This window comes from Epinephelus moara, chromosome 17 (assembly GCF_006386435.1).
Source record: "Epinephelus moara isolate mb chromosome 17, YSFRI_EMoa_1.0, whole genome shotgun sequence".
Taxonomy (NCBI): Eukaryota; Metazoa; Chordata; class Actinopteri; order Perciformes; family Serranidae; genus Epinephelus; species Epinephelus moara.
Window position 1 is genome coordinate 14939386 of NC_065522.1, and position 27022 is coordinate 14966407.

The 27022-nt window shown below is 39.7% G+C and overlaps 1 protein-coding gene across 3 annotated transcripts in view; it reads left to right on the forward strand.

The window, feature by feature from the left end:
• Positions 1–11986: 11986 nt before the first annotated feature.
• Positions 11987–27022, forward strand: part of elavl2 (ELAV like neuron-specific RNA binding protein 2) — a 41957-nt gene continuing 26921 nt past the window's right edge. Inside the window, exon 1 of one of the 3 annotated variants that reach the window (XM_050067326.1) lies at positions 11987–12458. The gene's annotated coding sequence lies outside the window, so the exon portion shown is untranslated. The remainder of the gene's footprint in view (positions 12459–27022) is intronic. The other 2 variants (XM_050067328.1, XM_050067325.1) reach the window with 2 other exon arrangements.

The following is a 27022-nucleotide window of genomic DNA, read 5'->3' on the forward strand; positions in this document are numbered from 1 at the left end:
GAGTATCAAAACTAAGAACTAAGTTTCTTTCAGTGAAACATTTGTATCTAAGAAAAGCTTATGATTGAAGTACAGTACAGGAAAGCTGTGTTAAAGCCAGGTTTACTTCCTGTTTTTCAGGGAACATTCTCCCCCAAACAGAGAATGAGGGTGTGGTTAGAAGTTGGACCAAACCCATTACCATGGCAATGAGATTACTGTCAAGCATGGATGTATTAAGACAGTGGTTCCCATCCGTTCTAGCCACAGGGTCCAGATTTCTCCTTGGTCATTAGTTCAAAGTCCACACAATTAGCTGCCTCTGTCAAATAGCTATCCTTTAGTCACTCACTCTACAGCAGGAAACTGCACTTCAAATTTAAAGCTGAATCAAATCTGCTTTTACGTCTGGAACCTCCCGTCTACAACGGGCTTGAGATGTGCTTGCAGTGCCGACTCGGCTCAGATTCTGGAGACCTATCCTGAAGCCTGCTTAAGGAATCTGATTGTGTTTGCTTCGGCAGTGGGAACCTCTTGCGACTCGCATGCTTTTGCTGATGTCAACACTAGCAGGATTTGAAACCTGGACCTTCCGTATGGGAGATGAGTGCTCTAACCACTACACTAGGGAGGCCCTTCAAATTTCAAACTTCAGATTTAAAGCTCTTTGCCGGAAATTCACGGTACTTAAAAGTAAAACTTGTTTTTTACAAACTTGATACGTTTGTGCGTCACTTGCGGTCCATTTAGAATGGACTCGTAACCCAATTTTGGACCTCGACCCACCATTTGGGAACCTGGATACTGTGTTGGAGACAGGATCCCCTTCATTCCTATGAAAGTTGCCCAGTGGCCCATGAGGCCAGAAAAAGTATTTCCGAAGTGTGAAATTACCTGGGTGATCGGCACTGCTTCCGTATCATTGGGTTCGTAGAGCAGGCACACTAGAGACTTCCATCAGCCGAGCCGGCTACTTCCTGTTTAGTGCTCCACTAACATGAATGGGGATAAAATAATTCAATTGTGTGGCTCTTCTAGACCTTCGAAATGTTATTGGGCCAAATAGATTATACCCTGATAGTGAAAGGAGTCTTTTCATGGGGGCTGTGATGCTCAAAAAAATGTATCCAATGATTTACATATGTCTTTTTCCAAATTTAAGTCGATGGGCGTCACGCGATGTACCCTGGAGTTTTGATTCCACTGTTTGGCCATTATGAAAATTGGCTTTAAAGCCGGGCGCACTTCCTGAGACCTGGTGTTGAGGTCAACATTATTACCAAGGAAAGCGATAGCATGGATATAAGCATGGATAGCAACAGCGGTCATTTTGACATAAGTTAAGAAGTGGCGATTTTACTCCACTTCCTTTACTGGGCACATACATGAATGAATATAATCTAACATTAGAAATAACTGGCATTTGTTTACTTCTCAATGAGAACCATTTCGTGTAACTACTTAACAGTTTATTCGCTAGTTTCCTTGACGCCAACAAGAAAAGCAATATTTACTGTCAATTTATAATTATCTTTGATTAGTCCCATACTGTTTGTCACTACTTTGTATCAAACAAGGCTTCCACTTTCACCCTGTCTGTGTTTATTTTGCCAGCACCAGCTGCCTAGTATCTCCATCCCTTACATAGCCTACAGTATGTTGTACATGTGTTGGGTCCTAAAACTGCAGAAACAATCTTACTCAATCTCAAAACAAAATCTCCCCATCTTGTTTTGCTTCTGATTTTCACAACCCTACACTGTATGTGTTGCAGGTGTAGCCGGTGAATACACTCTATGACACATCTACTCAGCAAACAGTCTGCATCTGTTATGTCTCCAATATAGCCAAAATACAAGATAAGTTGACTAGCTAGTTCCCAACAGTGTTTTTTGGTTTTGCCACTTAGATATAAATGGGCATGACACTGCACAAGTTTAGAGGACGATATATATATAACCTGCAGCTTTACCTACAGTCATATGCCGCCTTCCCATTTTAGCAAAAAACTTCTTTTTTTTTTTAAACATTTAGCATGAAATTATTTGTCAAAAATATTTGGTGGACAGTGAGGCTAATGAACAATGTCAGGAAATGACTTAGAAAACGTGTTTATAAAACTGAGTGTTTCTATCAAAGGACGGTTATTGTATTCTGATGGTCCGGCGCATTCTCTATTTACTTGTCTAAATTAATCATCTCTGAATCGTCTTCAAATAATTAAGAACACTGCTGCTAGACTGTTAACCAGGTCCAACAGGTCAAACCATATCACTTCCTTTTCAGTTTCTTTACCCTGGCTTCCCATCAGGTTCAGGATTTAAGATACTTAGTCTTGCGTATAGAGCCCTCCATGGTCAGGCACCTGAATACATTAGTGATCTCCTCCATCTATATATCGTCAGGAGGTCCCTTAGGTCTTCAGATTAGGACCTACTGGCAGTCCGCCGCTCCAGACTGAAAACAAAAGGTGATAGTGCCTTTGAAGTCGTGGCTCCAGCACTGTGGAAGTCTCTTCCATTAGGTTTAGACCCATCTTTTCAAAATAGCTTTTGTCCCACCCTCAGTTGTCTAGAATTTGTTTCCTTGGTATGTTTCTGTTTGAGGCCTCAGTGGCCTGTATTTTCTGTATGTTTTACTTTCCTTTTGTTGCTTTGTTTTAATAGTTATATTGCCTTTGTTTTTACTGATTGCATGTTTCATTGTTGGATTGTTGGATTGCTTGATTGTACTGTGTGAAGCACTTTGTGATTTTCATTTCGGTAATGGGTGCTATATCAAATACATTTTATTATTATTATAATGAAGGTATCTAAATAAGCCTATCAACATTACTAATGCCTCCAAATGAGCATTCATTAATATCTTTCACCACTAGGTGGCTCCTCTGCAGTGCGCTAATCATGATTATTTGCTGCTTTAACTGTGCAGCGTTGGCGGTGAAAGCAAACAAATCTGTCCGCGCACCATTTAATTATCCGTTTTCCTTCAGAATGCATACTTAGCCTAGCTAGGGAGACTCAAGACGAGCCACTGCCAGTGAGGGTTGGCCAAATTTAGCAGAAAAGGTGCCTGGTCATAGATGTATGACGCACATTTTAATTGAAGAAATGTTAAAACCTTTTTTTAATAAGTGTATAAGCTATGCATTTTTACAATCAGAGAATGTAAAATCACTTTAGGCCTACAACAGTGATGTATGAAAAAGAAAAATGTTAAAAAACAACAACACTTATTTATGTCCTTTTTTTGGCTCCGGAGCCAAACGTTGCCTTCCCCCTGGGTTAAGGGGTTGCCTGTTTCCTGAGATATGGTTATGTTTGTGACATAGTTTGTAATGTCTTGTTTCACATCTATTCTTTTTGCTTTGTTGCATCATATTTATTAACCTTTCTACTGGTCATGATTTTAGTTGCATCACTTACGGTGGACTTTTTATTTATTAATTAATTGCCTACCCTAATGTATCGCTTAGTGGCATGGCGGGCTCCTGAGCTGCACTGATGTGTGTTAGTGTTACTATTTTCATGTTTCATGTTTTGCTTGACCAAACTGTGCGGTCCACTAATTCACTTGAAATTCTCACTTTTCCATAAAACCGATGACAGCTCAGTCAACATTTGTGGTTTTTGCGTCGTGCACTCTCACAAAGGGATTCCTCAGAAGCTATTTCACTAGAACGTAACATCAAAGGCTGCTCCCCAGACATTTGGCTGCGTAGTTAGATACAAGTTTAGTTTCCACACAAACACAGAGTGTGTGTTTTATCATTGCCAACAGGTATTTAGCAGAATTTGAACCTCATTTGGTTAAAAAAACACTGATTTTCACATCCCAGCAACTTCAAATAATAAGGATTAGCTGGTTTATATTGTGTTAAATGGAATGTACCAAAGCCAGGTGTGTGACATGTGAGTTCTTTAAAAGGGTTGCTTGGTCCTTTCATTCTAATATAAGTGATAGAAAGCTGTAGCGAAAAAGAGAAGTTATGCAAAGAAATAATCGAGCGAAGCGGCAGTTTGTCCCCTAAGAGAACCCCTGCCTCTCCACTTCTGTCTGATCACAGCAATCTTTGGGCTAAAAGAGGAAAAGGCTTTCAAAGAGATATTTTACAGCAGTTTTGCTTATTACCCTCTTTCGCAGCCTTTCTGGAGGCTCATTTCAACATATTTTTGTCCGGCCCCAGCAGGGAGCATTAATAATCACCTCCATGCAACACTGAGACCATTGTCACACAAGAGACACCAGCGCAGGGAGCATTAATGTCTCAAAGGAACCACTATTGACATCTTAGCCCCTTTACTTGGATCTATTGGAGAGACAAAACGCCCGTGTCTGATGAAATGCTGGCCTGTCAGCCTCTCAGGTTGCCAGTAAGTGCACGAGGAAGGCGCGGAAGTCAAGGGCACTCACCCTTGACATTAATAGCAGGAGGTGGGACCCACTGGATCAGTCATACAGATTATCAATGAGCAGAGAGGAGATGAGAGGATCCAAATGGAGAGGAGATGGAGGTGAGAATATTTTATGGCTTGTGCCAGGTCAGTACCTCGCTGCTGGAGGCACTTTTTTTTTTTTTTTTTAATGAAATTGGTCATCCGTAAAAGAAAGCATACATTTTTATTAATAGGATACATTTTCCGTCACCATACCTTACAGTGGCACACGAGTGGGGTTTGTAGTCATTAATTTTCATTCACTTTGCTGTAGGCTGCCATTTGGTTTAATTACGTGCATTTTCCCTTAAAGTGTGCAGTGGTGGATAAATATTACAATCTTTTAGTAAAAGGAGCAATATGTGGTAAACAGAACAATAATATAGCAGCAGACTACTATTTGCTGTGTAAAGATTTAGTGGAGCAATGGCGTCTAGAGCAGAGAATGACGTCACGCTACCTCTGGGTGTGATGTAATCTGAGCGTCTGTTCTTTGTTATGGTAGATGGGCCGGCCCTGCTTATATGTTAGTGTATTTGAGTCCCTGGGAGTGTATCGCACTAGCTGGCGAATCGACTCCACATGTCACTGTGCTCATACAGAGGCTCTTGATTGTGTGTTCCATGCGGGAAAAAATCCAGGAAGTAAACAAAACATTGAGTACACTTGCAAGATAAATGACATTTTACATATTTTTCTTTCTGAAATTACTTTAAGAATAAATTAGCATATAAAGGAAATACTTAAGTAAAGTACAAGTACCTCAAAATGTACCCAAAGGCATAGTTCTGATTTTTTTTAAGTGGGGTTGTAAGGGGTACTTACCCATAGACAGTATATTACAAATAGTAGGCAGCACGACCCCAGTTTGGAGAAACTGGCTTGAGTCTGACAAGGAAGCTAAGCAATCTATTGCTGTGGACGGGGTCAGCAACAAAATATATTTTAGTCCCATCTAAAAAATCAATATGAGTTTAATTGTGTACTATATTTAGCATAATTTTACAGCCTAACCTTATTATCAAAGAGTTATTTCCAACAGGAGGATGAAGCTGTCATATCGCTCTCTTCAAAGCCAGACCCCATTGAAAAAAACACTGATTTAACATTGCTGAACACAGGAGTTGCTGGTCTACTGCTGCCCTGAACAGTTAGTTAGTCAGTGTTATTGTGTCACTTTGGCATTTAAAAGGCTTGGTTTGGATTCACCAAAATCACACAGTGACACAAACTAACTCACTGATGAAGCAGCAGTAGACCAGTAGCTCCCATATTCAGCGAGCTAAAATGACTGTTTTTGTCAATGGAATCTGGTGGCTTTGATGAGAGCATAACAGGGGAACTGAAGCTGCTAATGGCTTCCCTGTCAGAACAGGCTGTCTGACGGAAAGGTAAAGTGGTGAAAATACTCTCAATATAGTGTGCACTTAAACTCATATTGATTTCTTTAGGTGGGCCATTTTTTAGGTCAGTAAAATAGGTTTTGTCCCTGACCCCTATCCACAGTAGTACATTGCTTGGCCCCCCTGTCACACTCCAGCCTGGTTCTTGACACTGGGGGTGTGCCGACTGACATCTAGTGCATGTAATTAACTGACTATGGATAAGCACCTCATAAAACCCCACTTAAAAAAAACCAACCTGAACTGTCCCTTTAAGTATTGGAGCAAATGTAGTTTCAATAACTCAAAGGGACTTTTTGTTCTTGCTGAGTTTCACTCCTCCTCTTGCATGCCAGATTAGCTCCTCACCACTGCTGGGATATTCAGTGATTTACTGCATGAGCCACTCAGGCAGAAAAGAGCGCCCCCTACTGTGAGGAGCCAGCGCCTAATTATTGACCTGGAGGAAGTCCAAAAAAAAAAAAAAAATGCTCCCGATCTGTACTGTCCAAATGGTTTGAGACCTTGGCGCTGCACATTACAGTGATGGATTAGGTTAACGACCCCGGCATTGACCTACATTCCCTCCGAGGGGGTGTACACATTACACGTTTGTTCATATTTGTGGCCCTGAAATATAAATGGCTATGTGATCCGCAGTCAGGTTTGGATGTGAGGGCTTTCTCTCCATTAGAGTTCTATTGCTTTACAGTAAAGAGTCCCCCGATGAGCCTGTTTGCCACCTTTTAGCCCATAGCCAGTAAGCACTGTGCAGCATGACATAATTGTGACTCCCAGATGAATATGAGGTCCTGGAACCAAAATCCCCTTGAATTAAGGTCATCTGCAGATCATCCTCTATTTATCTAATTGTTGCTTTTGTAGTTTTATTTTAATTTCTTTATACAACTGTAAATATAATCATGATTTAATGTGATCTTATTCATGTGATTCCTTTTAGGCTGTACCCATTGCAGAGGCCATCATGGGCGTGGTCAGGTTTGTCACACCAGCTATTCCCATTGTGAGTATTTGAACAGGAAGTGTAATTAATGTGTGCAACAAAGATGACATTTTTCCTTTAGAATATGATTTTTTTCAGAATAACTATTTAAAAGATGTATTTGAAGGGAGTAGCTGTAGGATTTAAATGGATCGCACACATGGAGATTTGAGATTTGCCACAAAGGGCATTTTATCAGAATTGTGAAGATGTAAAATATGAAAGCTCCTTGCAGACCAGTAACGCAGCGTTCTGCTGGGATAAAGGCTGCACTAAAGGCCACTGCTGCTGGTTGAATACTTTATCCAGAGGGGGGAGTAGCAATGTGCTTACCATGGGATTGTCTATTGCAGGAGAAGAAGAAGAAGAAGAAGAAGGAGAAAAAGGAGAAGAAGGCAGTGAACTGTTGTTTGTTCATGACAGTGAGACGTATTTAAACATCCTGCACCTCCTCAATCACTTTTCATTTGATTCCTGTGTGATGTGTGTTCTCATTGTCACAGGGTGCGTCTTTGGGGAAGCAGCAAAGTCAAACATGTCCATTCTCCCTCTCTGCACTGTGCTTCTTTGTCTCCTTGGTGGAATCAAGATGGTTGTTGTCTTACAGCTCCCTGGGTGCACTGTAGCTGGCCAGGAGCATGCTGTGAGGGCCTGACAGGAAGATGGTGCTGGACCAAAGCTACAGGAGTCTGGTAAGATTCTCTAATGATTGTTGCCTTGGCTGCCACGCAGGGAAATCTCCCGAGTCCCATAATATTTAATACGCCAGTGTTCAGAGAGTTTTTCTACTTGTTCAACCCCAAGCCAAAATTATCGACTGCCACACTGCGATGATGCCTCCCAGGGATTTAGCTTCATGTACAGTAAGTCGGACTTTAAGAAGAGGCCCAGCGGTACCTGAGGTGACAGAGTTGATGTGTCAGTTGACTCTTTATTAGGTGTTAATTTGCCACCTCCATATTTTCCCTGTCTGGTTCTATTCCTGGAAACAAGTCACGCAGAATCACTGATTTACCCTGATATATTGACCCTTCCTTGCATCTGATCTTTAAGATATAATCTACCTACTCCGTATGTCGTCCTGACATTCTTTGGAGACACACTTTCACAAATCAGCATTAAAAATTGGGCCAATAGGTCCATGTTCTCTTTCATTTTAAGAATTCTTATATGCTATCTAAATGCTAATGATCTAATTGATATTTGTGGGCATGAATAAGTTCCCCAAAGCCTGAAACCAGAGCAGCAAGACTACTGTCATCAAGATGTAAAGCCCAGAAATACCTTTTAGATGATTGATTATGATGATTTTTGTCTTCCTTACCCTAAAATGTTTGAGTTTTATCATGCAAATTTCAAGTAGCTTGAGCCAGAAAATTGGAGCTACATTAAACTAAGCACTGATTTTCAGTGGAGATGTGCTTGAACATTACAGCCCAGATTGGAGCAGGAAACTCTTGTGCTTGTTTCTGATGATGTGTGTATGGACAGTAGCACATGCTCACATCATTCTTCTTTTATACACTTGTGTTGATTGTGCAATATTTTGGCAATTCCTGTACTCTGTATTGTTTTGCACTGACAGTAAGAGAAGCAAAGGTCATTCATGCTGTGAAGGCTTACTTCTACTATACTTATTTAACTACTCCGTCTAGAAACAGAATGCTCTTCCTTCTGTCCCAGACCTGGCAAAGAAATTCAGCCACAAAAGAGGTTCCCGTTCTGAAACAAAACTCAAATTTTTCATGATCATCCAGCCAAAAGGAATCAATAGACAGAGGTCATCTTAGTGAAAAAATACATTCCTTATGTCTTATGTATAGATATAGACAAAGATATAGATATAGATATAGACATAGATATAGCTATAGATATAGACATAGATATATCTATAGCTATATCTATAGATATAGACATAGATATATCTATAGATATAGACATAGATATAGCTATAGATATAGACATAGATATATCTATAGCTATATCTATAGATATAGACATAGATATAGACAAAGATATAGATATCGACAAAGATATAGATATAGACAAAGATAGACATAGATATAGACAAAGATATAGATATAGATATAGACAAAGATATAGATATAGACATAGATATAGACAAAGATATAGATATTGACAAAGATATAGATATAGACATAGATATAGACAAAGATATAGATATTGACAAAGATATAGATATAGACATAGATATAGACAAAGATATAGATATCGACAAAGATATAGATATAGACAAAGATATAGACATAGATATAGACAAAGATATAGATATAGACATAGATATAGATAGACAAAGACATAGATATAGATATAGACAAAGGTATAGATATCGACAAAGATGTAGGTATAGATATAGACAAAGATATAGACATAGATATAGACAAAGATATAGATATAGACAAAGATATAGACAAAGATATAGACATAGACAAAGATATAGATATAGACATAGATATAGATATAGACAAAGGTATAGATATCGACAAAGATGTAGGTATAGATATAGATATACAATAGACATAGATACAGATATAGACAAAGATATAGACATAGATATAGACAAAGATATAGATATAGACAAAGATATATAGACATAGATATAGACAAAGATATAGATATAGACAAAGATATAGATATAGACAAAGATGTAGGTAGAGATATAGACATAGACATAGATATTGATATACATATAGACATAGATACAGATATAGACAAAGATATAGACATAGATATAGACAAAGATATAGATATCAACAAAGATGTAGGTAGAGATATAGACATAGATATAGATATACATATAGACATAGATACAGATATAGACAAAGATATAGACATAGATATAGACAAAGATATAGACATAGATATAGACAAATATATAGACATAGATATGGACAAAGATATAAATATAGACAAAGATATAGATATAGACAAAGACATAGATATAGACAAAGATATAGATATAGACATAGATATAGACAAAGACATAGACATAGATATAGACAAAGATATAGATATAGATATAGATATAGATATAGACAAAGACATAGATATAGATATAGACAAAGATATAGATATAAACATAGATATAGACAAAGATAGATATAGACATAGATATAGATAGACAAAGATATAGCTATAGATATAGTACTGTATGCTAGTAGTATCAATATCAGGGCAGGGGGAGACATTTCTTGTAAAGTTCATTAACATTCAAATATCATGTGGACTCTATGTCAATTGTTTCACAGTCTACATGTGATGACTTTGTTTTCTTGTTTCATCAAAAGCAATATTTGTCATCTGTGTATGTGTTTAATTGACACAGTTGTTCAAATGTGGTGTCAAGGCAAACAGAATTGCACAAGATCTATCTATCTATCTATCTATTGTATTGTTTAATTTCTTTTTAACTATGTATTATTTTCACATTATTTTCCTAAATAATGTTGTTAGAAAGCTGCTTTTTTATTTTAGCGTTCACATTCTTTTTGTCTTCTAGGTTTTTTTATTGTTTTTATTCTATCTTAAGAACATCAACACAAACAGGTGACCTATTCTACCCATCAAGCCTGGAAACAAACAAACAAAAGGTCCCTATGACACAGCCAAAGCAAAAGAAACAAAAGGCCACTCCCTCCATCTGTACGTTCATTTCAGTGCAGTGTCCAACTCCTGTGACATGTTTAGTCCCTTTATAAAAGACAAAAACTGATTCCAGATGAGCAAACATGATTCCCATTAACTCACATGATGCATTCTCTGTCATTAACTTAACCCACTCTCTATATACAGCTCTAACTTGACTTCCCAGTTTTGAAGGATGACCCTAGCAGCTGAGATAAAGCCTGTCAGGGTGAGAGCAAATGCTGGTTTGGAGATTCTGGGTAGAGTTGTCACATTTAGCCTGTATCTCTGATGTGAGACTACTTTTAGAGGAGTAGCATGAGGTTTGCCAATATTTACACATCATTTAACATGTGACACATTTCGCCTATGTATGCTGTCTGTGCTCTGGAGTGTGTTTAAAATACTATTGTTTGTGTGTTGTTTACATATGAAGGGATTTAAGGAGATTTACATGCACATCATTAAAAGCAGCCAATGTCCAGCACTGATAAAAGCATGAACATACATGTATATATGCGTTCAGAGGACAATAGGTGTCACTGCATGGCTGGATTGACTGTGACACAGGTCCTATTGTGTTGCAGGTTTCTGCAGCGAGCTTATGAGCTTATAGCCTTTTCGCCACAGCTACTGTACTGTCTTATGTTTGAAAGCATCGATCCCCCCTTTTCACTTGTATCCATGCGAGCCTAACTGTTGCTCCACCCCTCTGAAAGTCGACAAGAGATGTGCACGGGATGAGTGTGCTGCCACTCCTGCTGTACAGTGAGATATGACTACAAGTAAAACAAAGCGATTGTTTTAAAAAAGGGAAATGTCAGGGGAGCCCAAATGAACGCCCACCTTTTGTTTCTCGCCTATAGGTCGAGGATCGAGGGCTGACCATTGACTGTAAGTGTCTGAGGCAGACAGTGGGAAGCGTGTGGGCTGCTTACTGTACTGGAGATGTGCGCTGTCCGTGGTGCTGAACGCTGCTCCGTGCTTTCTGTGCACACATGCATAGATGTCTTGTCCTTACAAGTGATGATGTGAGAGTGCTGAAATGGCGCAGACAGTGAGGGGGCATGATGAAGCAGAAAACACCCGGGTGATGACGAGTGCGCTTGGCCTGATAGGAGACTGTCTCAGAGTTGTTTTATTGTCTCATATCAAGGGCGAAGTGGAATAAAACACCCAGTTAAAAACACGTGGCACACATGAATAAACGGGTCCGCTTTTTATATCCGTGGCTGATGGTGACAGTGTGGTGATGTGGTGTGAAATACATTTGTAAGGAGGAAGAAGAAGCGGACTACTCTCAAGCCACGGTGTTATTCCCGCCTGCTGCACTGTGCGTGTCTCGGCAAAGGCGATGTTTGACTTCAAATGCCATATTTAGGAAAAATGCTTGATCGCTTTGAGTGACTGGGGCGCGGACGAATGGCATCTTGTGATTTGGAGAGACGGCTGCGCCCGGCGAGCGCCGCGTAAGAGCCAATAGTATTGGAGAGCCTGCGTGTGCATAAGCGGTGGATGGAGCTACTCTGGGTATACTTCCGCGTCCAATGCGTGTTCATGTGTAGGTTGAATGGATGAAACGGAGAGAGCGGAGAGGTATAGGCATGCTGTGATACGGCCCTATATATTTGCCGGCAGGACTATCTTCCTTTTAAAGACAACCTCCTCCTTGCATTGGTTTCCACTCAGTGATGTCGCGTATTTGTGTGGCGCACCTGTAAAGAGCGAGACAGGCAGAAGCCGGCTTTTTTAATTATTTGATTCCTTTTCTTTCTTCTGTTCCTTTTTTTCCCTTTTTTTGTTCCATGCATTTGCTGAAAGGAAATCATTTCTGTGTTTTGATTTAATAAATATTTCATTTCCCTCATTTTATCTTGTTTGTGTTGGCTTTTTATGTTTCCAAGTTTGAACTAAGAGAGAGCGGAATTCATCATTTCACGAGCTATTGGCCAGGTGTTTTCATTCAGAGATTGTTTGCCCTAAGGACGTCCATAACTTTCATTTATAGAAACGGTAAGATATTTTTTCCACATTTGCTCATTCAACCTGCAAGAGACATTTTCTTTACACCGAAGATTTTTCCTAATCCTGTGTCAGATCATGCATCCACTGTAGTCTCAGGCTGTCGTATTGCATGCAAACGCGATAGGGGGAAAAAGTGACCGTGATGCATTCATGTTTCCATTGACGGCTGATTTTCCAACTCTGAATTGCGGGTGCCTTGCATCTTTGGCATATCATAGACTTACACGATGGGATGAGCGGGCTATCTCTGCACATGTGCTCGTCTCCCAAAAAAAAAAAAAAAAAAAAAAAAAATCTTCCAAGCTTTCAGACATGGACGCGTTTATTGCTCTCGTGTGTAGAAATATAGGCCTTGGTAGAGTGCTGAAACGTGGGATCCGCATAGTACTCGGTGATGTGACCGCATCTAAAGTAAATAGCCTGGCATGTTGGGAATAATACACTAACATTGTTTTTGTGCAGCATTTCACACCTGGTGTTTAAATAATGGCTGCAGTAACCAGATGTAGGCTGCTTGATTTTTATCATGCTGTTTCATAAATATCAAAACTTGCAGTATAGGCTAGTGAGGGTATAAATTAAAACAAATACACATGTAATTTAAACAAAGTGGCAGGCTAGTGTGAGATGTCTTTAATTTGATTTAAATGTAAAATACCACACAAGGCTGATGTTTCAGTGTAACTCTGATGCTATATAGGTTAAGTGCAGCCTGTGTTGGAGTTGCTGGATGGTATAAGTTCTGCTATCATATGCATATTTGTATAGGATTACTGATTTCCACGCAGGTGTTAATTGCAAAGTGACAAGTGTGCCTACTCAAACTAAAAAGACTGGATTTGGATCCTCACCTTTTCCCTACCTAAGGCCACTCACCAGCATTTCTATTTAACAGGGTTTTGCTTTTAATACCTATTGTAATGCCAAATGCCTGTCCTGTAGGCGCAGGAGCCACAATGGAGCCAATTAAATGTAAAATACAAAGAGAGATGCTTATAGATTACTTGTAGTGGATCAGATTTAACTATCTTAAATTGCTGTTTCCCCTGAGTAGCCCGGGGACCCTGTTGGCACCCTGACGCAGCTTTAAGGCGACTACCTCCAGCAGTTTTCTTTGTTGTGTGTTTTTAATTTAGCTCGACATCAAAGTCAGGCTAGGTGGCATGAAACAAAAGTACACCTGCAGCAAATCAATTACCTATTTCCGGGTTAGAGACGGGGTCTTCGTTGATTGGCTAATGGTCTGATTAGTTTACTTAGGGTGGCCGCGTTCCCGCCACCGCCCCCTTTTCTACTGCGCAAAGACCGAGACCCAAAGTTTGATGTCTGCAGACTTAACATCAATAAAAACCCGTGACGCCGACTGAACACGTCAAGGTAAGACACCACAAAAGTAGTGTACAAAAATATTAACTGCCAAAATTAAACTGCGACGAAGAAACACCCAGAAACAAGGCGCTATTTAACGAATTACGGTAGCTAGCAAGGTCAAACCGCCGAAGCAAGCTATCGCAGCGGACATGTTGCTTGCGGGACTTCATTGGAAATATCGGTGTTTTAACGTGACACAAATTTCAGCCACTATAGTTTAACGTTGCTAGCCAAATTTATAGCTACAGTCGCAGGAAGCGCAAAGCCAAAATTCGGCGATACCTAACACGCATGACTACACACATGTATTGAAACCCGAGCCCCACAAACCGAGTTTCATCCACGCCGCAGTCCACACAAAACTGTCTTGAGTGTCCACAGCTGTGGTAGATAGCTCGCTAATGGCGTTCGTCCAACCACGCCGCTTGCTGGCGTCACCTAAATTACCGCTAGCATTGCAGTGCACTTTCTCAAAGTACTCAAATTAAATGCGAAACACACAACTCATTTTGGCCATTTTAGCTACAAGCAAGCGTGGTTTGGGAGGATTTTGTCGGTTAATTTGGGTCGCTGTCGTTGCGCAGGTTGCCCGCAGTAGCACAGGTGTCACAGATTAATCAATTAAGCGAGGCAGCTCTTAGCTCTCCCCCTTTATTTACTCCACGTTGTAGCTCAGCTAATTAGAAACGCCTTGACTTGAGACACACTTGGTTTCCTTAGTTACTTTTCAAAATTTTAACACAGCAATTTAATTCAGACCATGTTTACATTTCTAGATGCATGCATGTGTATGGAGCAATGCAGCAGGTGTACTTTTTGTAGTACCATACTATTGATGTTGGAAATCAATTTCAGTATGTTGCAGAAATCTTCAAAATCCAACATTTATGTAGCTGTGGATTTATGTGTACACAGTGTATCTGATGGGTTTTCATTCAATACATGAAACTATATTTTGCTCTGTGATGTTTAACATTAATAACAGCATTCATAATTTACTACCTGACAACATGGCGAGTGATGCCGTTTTTCTGTCCACTGTAAATGGTCAAAAAGGATATTTTAGGTTAATGTGACTCCAAGTAAAGAAACATTGGGTCGTCCAGTGTTCAAGGGCTCTGCGGACAATTGTCAGACAGCAATCTGTGTTACAAACGCAGACATATTCTCTCTGTTTTGCTGTTTTCGTGCTTGTGATTGTGGTATCTGGCCTTGAATATTGAGCAGGTGAATGTGCTGAAGCCACAGGCATCTGAGTTATAGTTGGCAGTCTGCGGTGAGTAATCTTCAGTTGGTAGGTCATAAAAAGATTACATATCGTCGAGCCAGCAGCTGAGAGCCTGACCAGTTAATTTACCAGGAGGTTGCCAACACACAGGACATCTGTGGTCCTGTGGGCATAGGGGGACGGCCCAGCGAAAAGGAAATGGGGGTGCTTACTGAGGGTTTAAAGGTGTGACGCATGCTTGTAGTGTGAATTCAGAGCCCTGGTATTTGTTAGTTTGAACATAATTTATAAGATTAGATTTAAGAGGTGCGGTTATTATACGTGGTTTCTCAGTGAACCTTTTTCATGTATACATTTGACACTGTGAAAAGTGAGACATTTTAAGACGGATGAAATAGAAAATGATAAACAGACTTAAGCAATATTTGTTGCTGATTAAAGTGCTGCCTTTTGTCCAGCCAGCTGGTTAAATATAATATGTATAGTATTAAAATACTGCAAAAATGATTTATATGAGCATTTTAATTAAAAACAATGCCTGAATCAGGTGCCATTGTACGTAGGTTTTGTGTTAGTGGGTTCAAGAGCAATTTTACTGTGTTTAAGTAGTGAGATTGTGTAATTTGCTATTAATATCAGTGATGTCAAGAGCACAAGAAAACATCTTAAATCAAATTAAGTATCACTGCAGATCTCATCAAAAGCTCAGCTTTAATATAAATAGGAGATGCCCACATGTTCCTCTGTATGCATATATATATATATATATATATATGCTGCTTTTAGGCATTTTTCCTCCTCAGTGTCCATGCAGCTTCTACAGTTTCAACAGCCTCTGTGCTCCTGAGAGCGACAAGAGATAAGAGCGGTTGTCTTTATGTATTATGGAGCCCCCACGTTTGCCTTTCTAAATAAAGGCTGCTGACAGAGTGACTAAAATGCAGGACAGTGAGTGAACTTCCAAAGGCCACATCACTGTGCTCTGTACAGCAATGTGTGCTGCTGTCAGAACTGGGTTAGTATACAGTGGGTGGCTTTAGCAGGAAGAGAAAGCAATTTTGCCCCTTTTGTCCTTCTTAAATGTCCATCCCATCCCCCTTTCTTCCCCTCATGGCCTCCCCCCTGCTCTGTGGATGCTGCACAGGACTGTTTTCGTTTCATTGTGTGTTGGCCACAGGGTGGCCCTACCTCTGCATGTGTGTGGGTCATTACTGGAGGCCAGCAATGCAGTGTTTTTGACCCTGTCACTGCATCACAGCAGCTTTTATAGATGGCCACATCTCATGCTCTGTATAGGTGTTATGTGGCGAGTGTTGATTTGTGATGTTTAATGTTTGGCTGTATTAGTGTGTAGGCCTGTGATGGTGAGAAGCAGAGGTAGTATAAATAAACCTAGCAGTGTCTAAACACACAGTTCTTTTTTAATTTTAAATTATCAGATTGGATCTCATAACAAGTGTAATGTCTAAACCCTGATTCAGTGTTTGGGGCTTGACTGCTAAAATGACAAAATCAGAGCAAGGATAATAATCTGAGACCTCCAGTCAAAAACAGTTAAAATAGCTGGGGGGCTTTAGAGACTGAAACGTCACATCTTCAGCAGTGAACCCAGAGCTTGATGAGCAATCTCTGTCACTCTCTTTTTTTTTATTTTAACCACTCTTAGTGTTAAAAATGATCATTTGTATATGTATGATTTGTGGTTGCATTGCCAGCTATGATGTTGGGTAATTCTGGAGCGCTAGCATCAGCATCTAATATTAAGCCCAGCTTTAGCATCACACTGTCTGCCTTTTGATGATATACGACCCGCACACTTTTGTGTTTTATAGTAGACGGACTTGTATCTGAAAATTATCTTCGGCTGTGTTACAGCAGGTTTGACTCTTAATCCATCCTGGTTGTGTTACGTTTAGAGTTTTACTGTTAGTACAAAAATTGTGAACTGTAAGAATCAATATATTTGGTAATAAGTACCAACCGAAGCACCTCTGGGGTGACACTAAGGCAATTCATAACTAATAGTGTTGGATTATTTAACAGTTGCAGGAACAGGCAATTCATTTGATAATAACACTCTGATTTTTTTCAATTTATTTTTTGACAACATAGAAGAAAATTGTTATAGCAGAGCAGGAAGATATGGAGAATTTTCTTTTTCACAAGCAGTGACCAGTTGATATTTTTACATCGGCTCTCTAACAGCATCAAACCAGAAAGAATAAAAAATGCCTCTGGTCCAAATTTTAGAATAAGTCAATATTGATGAACATGTGTTGCAGGCTCTCTCGAGCAACACAAACTACCAAACTGAATTTTATTTCAGGCGGACTCTCTGGTAAATGTTTTTTTTTTTTTTTTTCCCCTCTCGCTCTCCAACTGACTTTGCTGGATTATTCCTTTCTCCACAAGTGTTGGTGAGAAATCGTGCCCTTCTACTTTGGAGGCAGACTGCCAATTATAAGTCAGTATTGCATCACTTTTAAGTATTATTCTGAGCGGCTCTGGTATGAGGGAGCTGCTGCATAACTACCCCGCTCTCAACCCTACCCACTGGAGCACTGCACCTTCAGGACAAACTCTATCAAAGTATAAAGCATGTGTCTCTGTTGATATGTTTTTGCTTATCTTTAAATGTTAATCTGCAAACAAAGCTGATTTGATTGTAGGAATGGAAGAGCAAAGGTACATTGTATCACTGAGCAGAGTTTTGAGCAGCAGTTGTCCTGCCAGCATGTGATGTAAATTACATGTTCGATATTTTACCCTTGTCAGCAAAATTACGATGATTAGTTTGATACAGAATTCAACAGACTTGGTGCAATTAAAGGAGCTGTATGCAACATTCAGAGCAATATTATAGCAGCAAACAACTATCCAACAACATCCAGAGCAGAAACTGAAGTCGCACTCCCTCTGTGTGTGTGTGTGTGTGTGTGTGTGTGTGTGTGTGTGTGTGTGTTTTAACCTGAGCTTCTCTTTTCTTTGTTGTGCTAGCCGATCTGAGTGTGTATCCAACTGGCTTGCTCAGAGGCTGGGTTAAAATAATCGGTTCATCCAATTCAAATCGATCTTCTCGTGAATGACCCAATGTTGATTCATAAAATCCGAGATCGCTCTTTTAATATATGCTTTTTCCCACGGATGTGTGAAGCTTTAACCCCATTAAGCTCGGGGATGTTAAAGGGCCACGGCGCTATATTATTAACGACAGCAGAATTGAGAAGCTCTAACGTCACGGCACAACGGTATTTATCTGTCACTGTTAGCTCACTGTTTCTATGTTTTGGTGTAATTTATTATCATGCTGCAGCAGCATCTCCTCCTGCTTTCTGTGCGTCAGGGCTGCTGCGCTGCTTTTACGCACAAACATGGAGTAGAGATGCAACGGTGGAGACACAAGTGAAGATAACCTGAGCTGACGACCGCTACGCTTGATACTGTTAGTCCGATAAAACCTCCAGGAGGAAAAAGTCAATACTTTATCAGTACACCTGATCAGCATGTAGAAAAGCGATATTTCAATCTGCTCTGTCCGCAGTCTCTCATCCACTGCCACTAATATGTTTTAAACAAGCACGGATTGCTTTCCAGCTCAAGGCAAATTGTTACTAACAAGCTAAAACAACAACACCTGTTTTTGTTACACAATTTAGCTCTGTTTGTCTCGTATCTTAAAACTTACCGATGGTCGTGTGACCTGCAGGCAGTGACTCTCAGCAGCAGAGGGAGGAGCAGAGAGGACAGCAGGACTGAGACTGACTGATGTCTGTGTTCTTTATTCTTTCCAAACTTCACTCAGTATTGTGATGTCAGGATTATGATTTATTTTATTGACATTTTAAATTTGTTTCCAGTGAGAGTTTATATAGTGACTTTGCTGTTTTAATATTGCTGCTTTAGAAACATTTAGTTATTAAACATTCACCTTTAATCCTGTTCTGAATTCATTCCTTTTGTAAAATAATTCCATGTAAAATTTACAGTATCAGTTCTTTGAGGATCTCGTTCACATTCTAGTATATCGGTATTGTAACTGAAATATCCCCTATCGTATCGAATTGGGACCTTGTGAATCAATTCAGGAAATCAGTGGTGACACTCAGCCCTGATGCTGATAGCCGCATCCCAACCCGTGGTGGTGAAACGGTGTTGTCATGGGAACGTATCGTGCACCCTCTGATTCCCCCTCATGTTAGCACCATCAGCTCTCTCAACGCTGTTGCCATTGTTAACGCTGTTTGCACTGTTACCACAGTTAGCTGCTACCTGCCGGCTCAGCCACTTCCATGTTGAGAGCTGTGTGCAGGAAATTTCGGCTCAGACTGAATCGTAGATATGCTCTGAATATGGCCTTCAACTCCTTTTTAATGTCAAAGTTGTAAATCTTTCAACTTAAAAAGTGCATATTTAAGGCACCCCATTTTTTACTAAAGGAGAAATCTGTTCAGATGTACATGGGCGATGCTTAACACCCAAACACATAACTTCACCAGTACTGCCATCACATTACACCTTATTTTTCCTATTAAGGTAAAGGTCATCCAGATCATTTTACAGCTTTGTATATCGTTGCATTTGCCTTCGCACACCTCAGTATGTGGATAGACTTGTCACATCTGTGTTTTCAGACGGGATATTTTGAACTGTTACTTGTGGGCTTTTAGTTTTCAAGGACAGGCCGTGCATGTCAGTGTGTGCACTCTGGAGTTCTTCACTCTGCAGCTTGTCACGCATACTTGGCCAATTTAATCCTCTGAGGAGCTAGTAGCAGAGATTCGTGCCTCCTCACTTTAAGTGCTCAGTGTCACATCAGTACATGCTGATCTCACTGTTGGCATCAGGTTCAAGTTCAAGAAGTTCTACAGTTAGGCAGATTTGTAAACGGGCCAAATTGCCCTCTTGTTTACGTAGGACAAAACCTTAAAGCTTTGTCTTACTGTATTTCCCCTCATCACTCTAGTGTTTGACACAGATAGTGTTTTTATCTTGTGTTTTGATCACTTCAAAGGTCTTTTAAAGAAATGGCCTATACAGTATATCGTCTGATATTATACCTGAAATTGCCAGACTGGCTGAAGAGAACAGATGCCAAAGGCTTTTTCAACCAATGCGTAATCAAATCAAATACAACCATTTTGTGCAATATTACTGTACAATACTGTAATGCCTTAAAAGTATGAATCTCTGTGCTCGTACTAGAGAAAAATGAAAAGCACTAGCAATGTGCAGGCTGACAGATTCCTATTGTGCATAAGTGCCTACAGAGTTTAGTGCATTTAACTCTGTTGCTGCCTCCTCTCATCCCTCAAATCTATCAAAGGAAATTAAACGTATTTTTAAAAATCAATGCTTGCAAGTATGACAGTCGTATGATGTTTCTGAATCAAACTAGATTGCTTGATGGCCTTTACTGAAGCTGCAGTTAATTGAAACGAAAATGGCTAAGTATCCTCAAGTGGCAGTTGGGACTTAAATACATCATTTGGATTTATTTAATTCAGAGCTACAGGAGCTTTGGTACCCATGGTTGTAGACGTCTATCCTCAGGTAGTAGTGCGTCAGGAGGTTTACAACTGACCACATTTAAGGTTATAACGAACAATTTTTTTCCTTGAATAACTCTTTGATTACAAAACAATTAATTGTTTAGTCTTTCTAACATCAGACAAGAGCAAAAACGCTTCTCACAATCATTTTTAGTCATACATATTGCTTAATCCATACCAAGAACTATAACAATGACAAAAAGATAGCCTAACTCAAGTGGATAGCAGAGTCCGTCAGTGTCCAACAGTATCATTGGGATCGCTCTCACAGCAATTTGATGAATAATAGAGACCATTTTCCTAAGCTGCCAGCACATTTGAAGTGCTCGGCAACTTTTTAAAGAACGTTCTCATCCATCAGTGTAAATGCTCACATCATTATAGCTCTTGGCGTTGACAGGATACAGGTACGAAATGTTACCAGGGTTGTCACTGAGTCTGTACCAGTTGATTTCCAGCTGCACTTCAGTGGAAAGTTTGATCAGCTGTGAAATCTTTCTTCCAAACACCCACTCGGAGTCACTTGTCCATGTAATTAATTAGCACAATCAGTGAGCTGCTAAAACAGAGCCAGCGCCACCAGCTTCAGAGGTTGAGGCATGACACAGGGCTGAGGCACAAAACAGAAGTACAGTAACTGTCACAGTGTCTGAGTGAGCCGCTTGTATGTAAAGTCATAACAAAGCTTCGTCGTTAGTTTGGAGTGTCCCTAATGGCTCTTGCATATTGTCATAGTGACACTGTAGATAACTTTAGCGTGTGTGTGTGAAGTCAGTATCATTCACTGTATTTGAATTGTGAATCTCTGTATTCTCTTCATAGTAATGCTGCGTGCAGAGGCTCTTCTCCCCCTTGTGAGAAGGCTGTGGGATCTGAGAGTACCAATAACTAAACACGCTACACTTTAATGAGTCCTAAAAGGCAGCCTGCTCAGTGGGGTAAAATTGTGGAGGTGGATGGGTTTATCTTAGCAATGATGGGAAAACAAAAAAAGAACCTTGTGGTCTTTATCTGGGGCTGGTTTCTGACGAAAGCTGTGAGGCAAGGCCTCTAGGGAAACAAGATGCTCTGCACTCAAATGCCTGCACTAAGAGGAGGCTGCTGGCTGGCTGCACACAGTGAAAGCCTTGACTGAATTTTTTGGGGAGAGGCATGCTGCCAAGCTTTCTCTTCCAAGTGTTTATCTAATGAAATATTTCTGCCTTGTGGCACTATCTCAAGCGGGACAATAGCCAATGTTTGTGCTTTGTACTTAGAATAAAAGGTGAAACATATGAAATGGAGATTGAAGTAAGTCATTTTCCTCAACACAATATGTTCTCTTGTGGCCTGCGTCTCTCTCTTGTTACTATGCATGTGGGGGGGCTGATTGTGGCTAACAATTGCGATATATATATATTTTTTTTGGCATATAAAATAACTTTGGCTGAGTATCTCTCAGGTTTTTGAAATGTCTGTCTTTGTGGCCTTTATGTCATGTTAACAAAACTGCAAAAAAAGTTGACATGTGAAAGCAGTACTGATATTTTGCAGTCACCAACTGGTTTTATATTTTGAGACAAATAACAGATGGAAAGAGCAGCAGGAGGGGCTCAGTTGACCTGCAAAGTTCAAGCCCCCATCCCTGCGCTACTGGGATGCTTGCAGTGTATTTGGTGTCAGTGTTGACTGTTCTTGGCTCAGTTAGTAATGCTTTAATCAGTTGAAGCTGAAAATTGGGGCTGATTTGATGTAGAGGATGATTGATATTGTCAATGTTTTACTTGACTAAATCAAATAATATTGGGACCAATGCATTCAGGTAAAACTCTTGTGTATTAACAGAAACCTTTTATTCTGTGTTTGGGTATGGCAATAACACAGTTTTATCATGATTGTTTGGAGCATTTCATATCTGTTATACTCTGATGTGACAGGGTTTCCCACACTCATGTATTTAAGGCGGCCCACCACGATTAAAACATCTGCTGCCATGATTTGATTTTCTACTTTTTAAGCTGGACCGTTCATTAGTGGTGTTGCTGGAATATATAAACCGTTCAGTTATTAATTGCACCACATCTCTGTAGTGCAGAGTGTACTCTGGGCACAGACTGAGCAGTAGAACATCAGGTGCAGTAGAAGTGAAATTTAATCTTTCACCACCCTGGTACTAAACATATGCTTTCACTCACAAATAGCAGCTCCTCTCATCCATCGATCTGGTCACCTCTGATCAGATCGACTGATAAATTATCCACCCCACGACTCAAAACTCCACAAACTGCTGCCTGTGCTGCGTTCACAGACCCACAAAAAGCTCCGGATTTAGAGAGGGGACACAGACTGATTTAGAAAAAAACGTTGAATTACCCCTTGAACTTTGAAACCATATTAAGTTGTTCACATTTGTCAGATTGGCAAATTCAGAAGTATGCTGTTTATGATGTCTCCAGAAGCCACAGAGTAGTACAAAAGTGTTGACTTCATTGTAGTATGTCATGCCCTGCAGCTTACTAGACATTACTTGCAATGAGAGTAGTCTGTGCAGCAGTGAACAGCACAGCATGTAACTCTGTACCAGGGATGGGCCTCAGTTTGGATGATAATCAGTATTCGCTCAACATACACAGTAATCTCATTTTCTTTTTTCACTTTTATTAAAGAAAATTAAATGTATATAATAAACATAAGATGTAAATTGACACTGTTCTTTGCAAAAAAGGTAAACTTTTCATATAGAACATATTGATGTAACTTTCATCTATGAATATCTGCACTGATCTATACAGCAAAAATTGTAGGTCTGTGCATCCACAGATAACATTTCAGTGTTATCAGTCAGACATCACTCAATCTAACGCAGGCATAAGAGTGATGTTTGGAAGTATTTTGACACAAACAGAAAGAATGTACAGTGCAAGCAATCTAACGTCAAACATGTATCATAGCTAATCTCTACAGCCTGTGTCGCGCAGGACGATAGGCTAGTACTTCTTTTAACTGGACGCAATGCAAACAAGCAGATATCAGATTGTTGTAGTATTTCCCAATACAGATATCCTAACAGGCTAGCTAAGTGACATCTCACTTGTTTGAAAGCCGTTCGTCCTGGCTGTATTTTGTTAAAGCTTCACACACCTCCAGTCTATTTTCGGAGAGCTGTAGCTTAGGCTCTCTCAGGGCCTCATAGGCAACCTGAATGTTTTTGTCACTTGTATGTCTGGACACTTTATATGCTCCATCCAAGTTCAGTCGCTCACTGTAAGATGGGAAGAGGTGTAACCCAAGCCTCTACCCACATTTCCACTTGGGGGTTTATTTCATACTCTATTCTAAAGTTAGTATTTTGTCAGTACTTAATGATAATTTAATGCGAATACTTGAATATAGAAATGATTTAAAATGCCCACCTCTAGTCTGCACACTACTTTACAGAACACTACAACTATTATTATCTCTACAGAGCTAGTTTTACACATCTGCAGTATCTTAGTTACAGAATATTAAAACGTAATTGAAGATTAATTTACCACCCTAGGACATCAGTTTCTAAGGTTGTGTTTTCCCATACAGGAGAATAGAAGAGGCAGTATTTACAGAATTCTCTAGCATGTTATGTAACTTCCTGTCACAGTGTTGATAAACATGGTGATACAGTACATTTTCTAGCAAAGCAGCACAGTGGAAGTCTGTGTTTTTCCTTGCTGATGTGTTGACGGTTTGAGTGTTGATTCAGTTAGCACTTATAGTCTGAAGCTGCCCGTCTAATGTAACTAGTTTACTGCTACAGCTCTTTTTACCTTCTATTTGCATTTGCTGCAACATGCTGAAAATGCTCACAACAGCTACACATCACTACTGTGTTCTGGGTTCTGGGAGATGGAGGCTGCTAAACCACCCTCTTACTAGCCTTGAAGAATCAACTGTCCTTGTTCAGGCTTTGTGTGTTTCCATTATAGTCTCTGCACATGTTTGTTGAAGATGAACTACTCATCTGGGCTCATTGTTTCTTCTAGTGAATGAAATGTATGTGGTAAGAGGTCACGTGGGTTTAAGCTATTTGCTGTATCACTGTAGTTTCTATTTTTTGCTTGGGTTATGTAGTCAGTGGGTTCTGACCTTGGTTTAGGGACATGCCAGTGAATCAAATGAGTCATCTATTGCACTTGAGCACTGCAATATTGGCAATTCAGTTTGTCTACAGTACATTTAGAAGGCTGAAAACAGCGATGGTAAGGATGGATGTATATCATAAAACAGAGGTATTGCGCATAAACGTCTCCCCAACCTGCAAGCAATGTTGGCCTGAATGTTGAGCTTTTACAGTAGAAATTATTAATTGGGCATTTTTAGTCATTCTCACAGCTCAACCAAAATCAGACTTTGCATTTTATTGGTAAAACAGTTCCTCAAGAATGGTACTATGCCACTTTTATCATGTTCGTTTTTTGTCGTTTTGAAATGTTAGAAATCAAGAATCAAGTTCTCAAACTGATGTCTTAAAGATGCTTTTTTTGTAAGACCATCAGTAAAAAAAAGAAAGTCAAAGATAGTCTATTAACAGATCTTATTGTCAAATTGATTTTTATCACCTTAACACAGAACTGGTCAGACAGAAAACTGTTATGAAGCAGCAAGTGATGCTGCTATAATGTATTTTCATATATACACTAAGGAATCTTTATAGTTCCATATTTTACACATGGCTTCTGATGTGCGACTCATTAGCAAATACTAGAATGAGCGTATCGTTTGTGACATAGGCTGTTGTGGTGTTTAGAGGAGGATGAACTGTTGTATGAAGGTTCTTGCAGACTTCACCGAAATACAGCTTCTCTAATACAACTCGGGCTGCGTGCTGTTTTAAAAAAATTCCCGTAACAGTACCGAGATGAGAGCCCTTAAAGCATTCAGTTTCGTAAAACACCACAGATGCAACAAAAGTGTAGTATAGCAATACTTTGTAATGTTTTGTTGGCATGTTGGCACGCTAAACTGCCAACTCTGTAAATACATTGCATTTAGCTTTAGGGCTGCAACGATTAGTCGACTAATCAATGATTAATCCACTATCAAAATAATCGGTGACTATTTTAGTAGTCAACTAATCGGTTTGAGTCATTTTTAATAGAAAAGTACTATAAAATTACCCCAAAATACTCTTATTGCAGCTTCTTACGTTCAGATATTGGCAGCTTTACACGCTCCCCCATGACGGTGAACTAAAACCCTTTGGTGTGAGTACGAAATAAGACATTAGATGACATAATTCTGGGTTTGGGAGAGACAAACCAACATTTTTCAACATTTTAATACATTTTTCGATAAAATGATTCGTTGACTAATTGAAGAAATAATCAACTGATGAGTCGACAATGAAAATAATTGTTAGTTGCAGCCCTACTTAGCTTCACCACACCAGACTATATGGGCTGCAGCTGTTGTAATAGAGGACCAATCACACGTTGCATTAGAATGAAGAACACTTGAGGTGATTGGCTGCAAACAAAAACATACAAATAGTCTTTTTTTAATTTGTATCTTGGTTAAAAAATGATCAAATGCAAGTATTGGTTGACTGAAGAAGTTTCAATACTGAGTACTGGGTTATTTTGATTTATGCCTTTTAAAGGTATAAAGCACCCTGGTGTAGCATACTGTTGCTAGCTAGCTAACTTAATCTTAACTAGACTGAACAAAAATATAAACGCAACACTTTTGTTTTTGCTCCCATTTTTCATGAGCTGAACTCAAAGATCTAAAACATTTTCTATNACCCCCCCGTAAACTAACTACAATATTGGCTTGAGTTCACTGCGGTCCTGTTACAGCAATACTACAACAAATAATGGATAGTAAATAGTGAACAATTTTACTTGAGTCCACTGTCTTGGTATGGCATATGAGGGAATAAGTGATGTCGGTCAGGTGCTGGCAGTGAGCATCCAATGATCAATGCGTGCTTTCAGGTTGGATTGTAAAAAGATTGTATGATCACAGGTGGTGCCTAAAATTAGGATGAATTAGCATTTTGTAACGGATGTTAAACTTGGGAGGGATTTGATTGTTGAAAAGTGGGCATGTCAGAACAGTGACGCCCAGATGGGGGGGGGGGACACCCTGGTGTAGCATACTGTTGCTAGCTAGCTAACTTAATCTTAACTAGACTGAACAAAAATATAAACACAACACTTTTGTTTTTGCTCCCATTTTTCATGAGCTGAACTCAAAGATCTAAAACATTTTCTATATACACAAAAGACCATTTCTCACAAATATTGTTTACGAATCTGTCTAAATCTGTGTTAGTGAGCACTTCTCCTTTGCCAAGATAATCCATCCCACCTCACAGGTGTGGCATATCAAGATGCTGATTAGACAGCATGAATATTGCACAGGTGTGCCTTAGGCTGGCCACAATA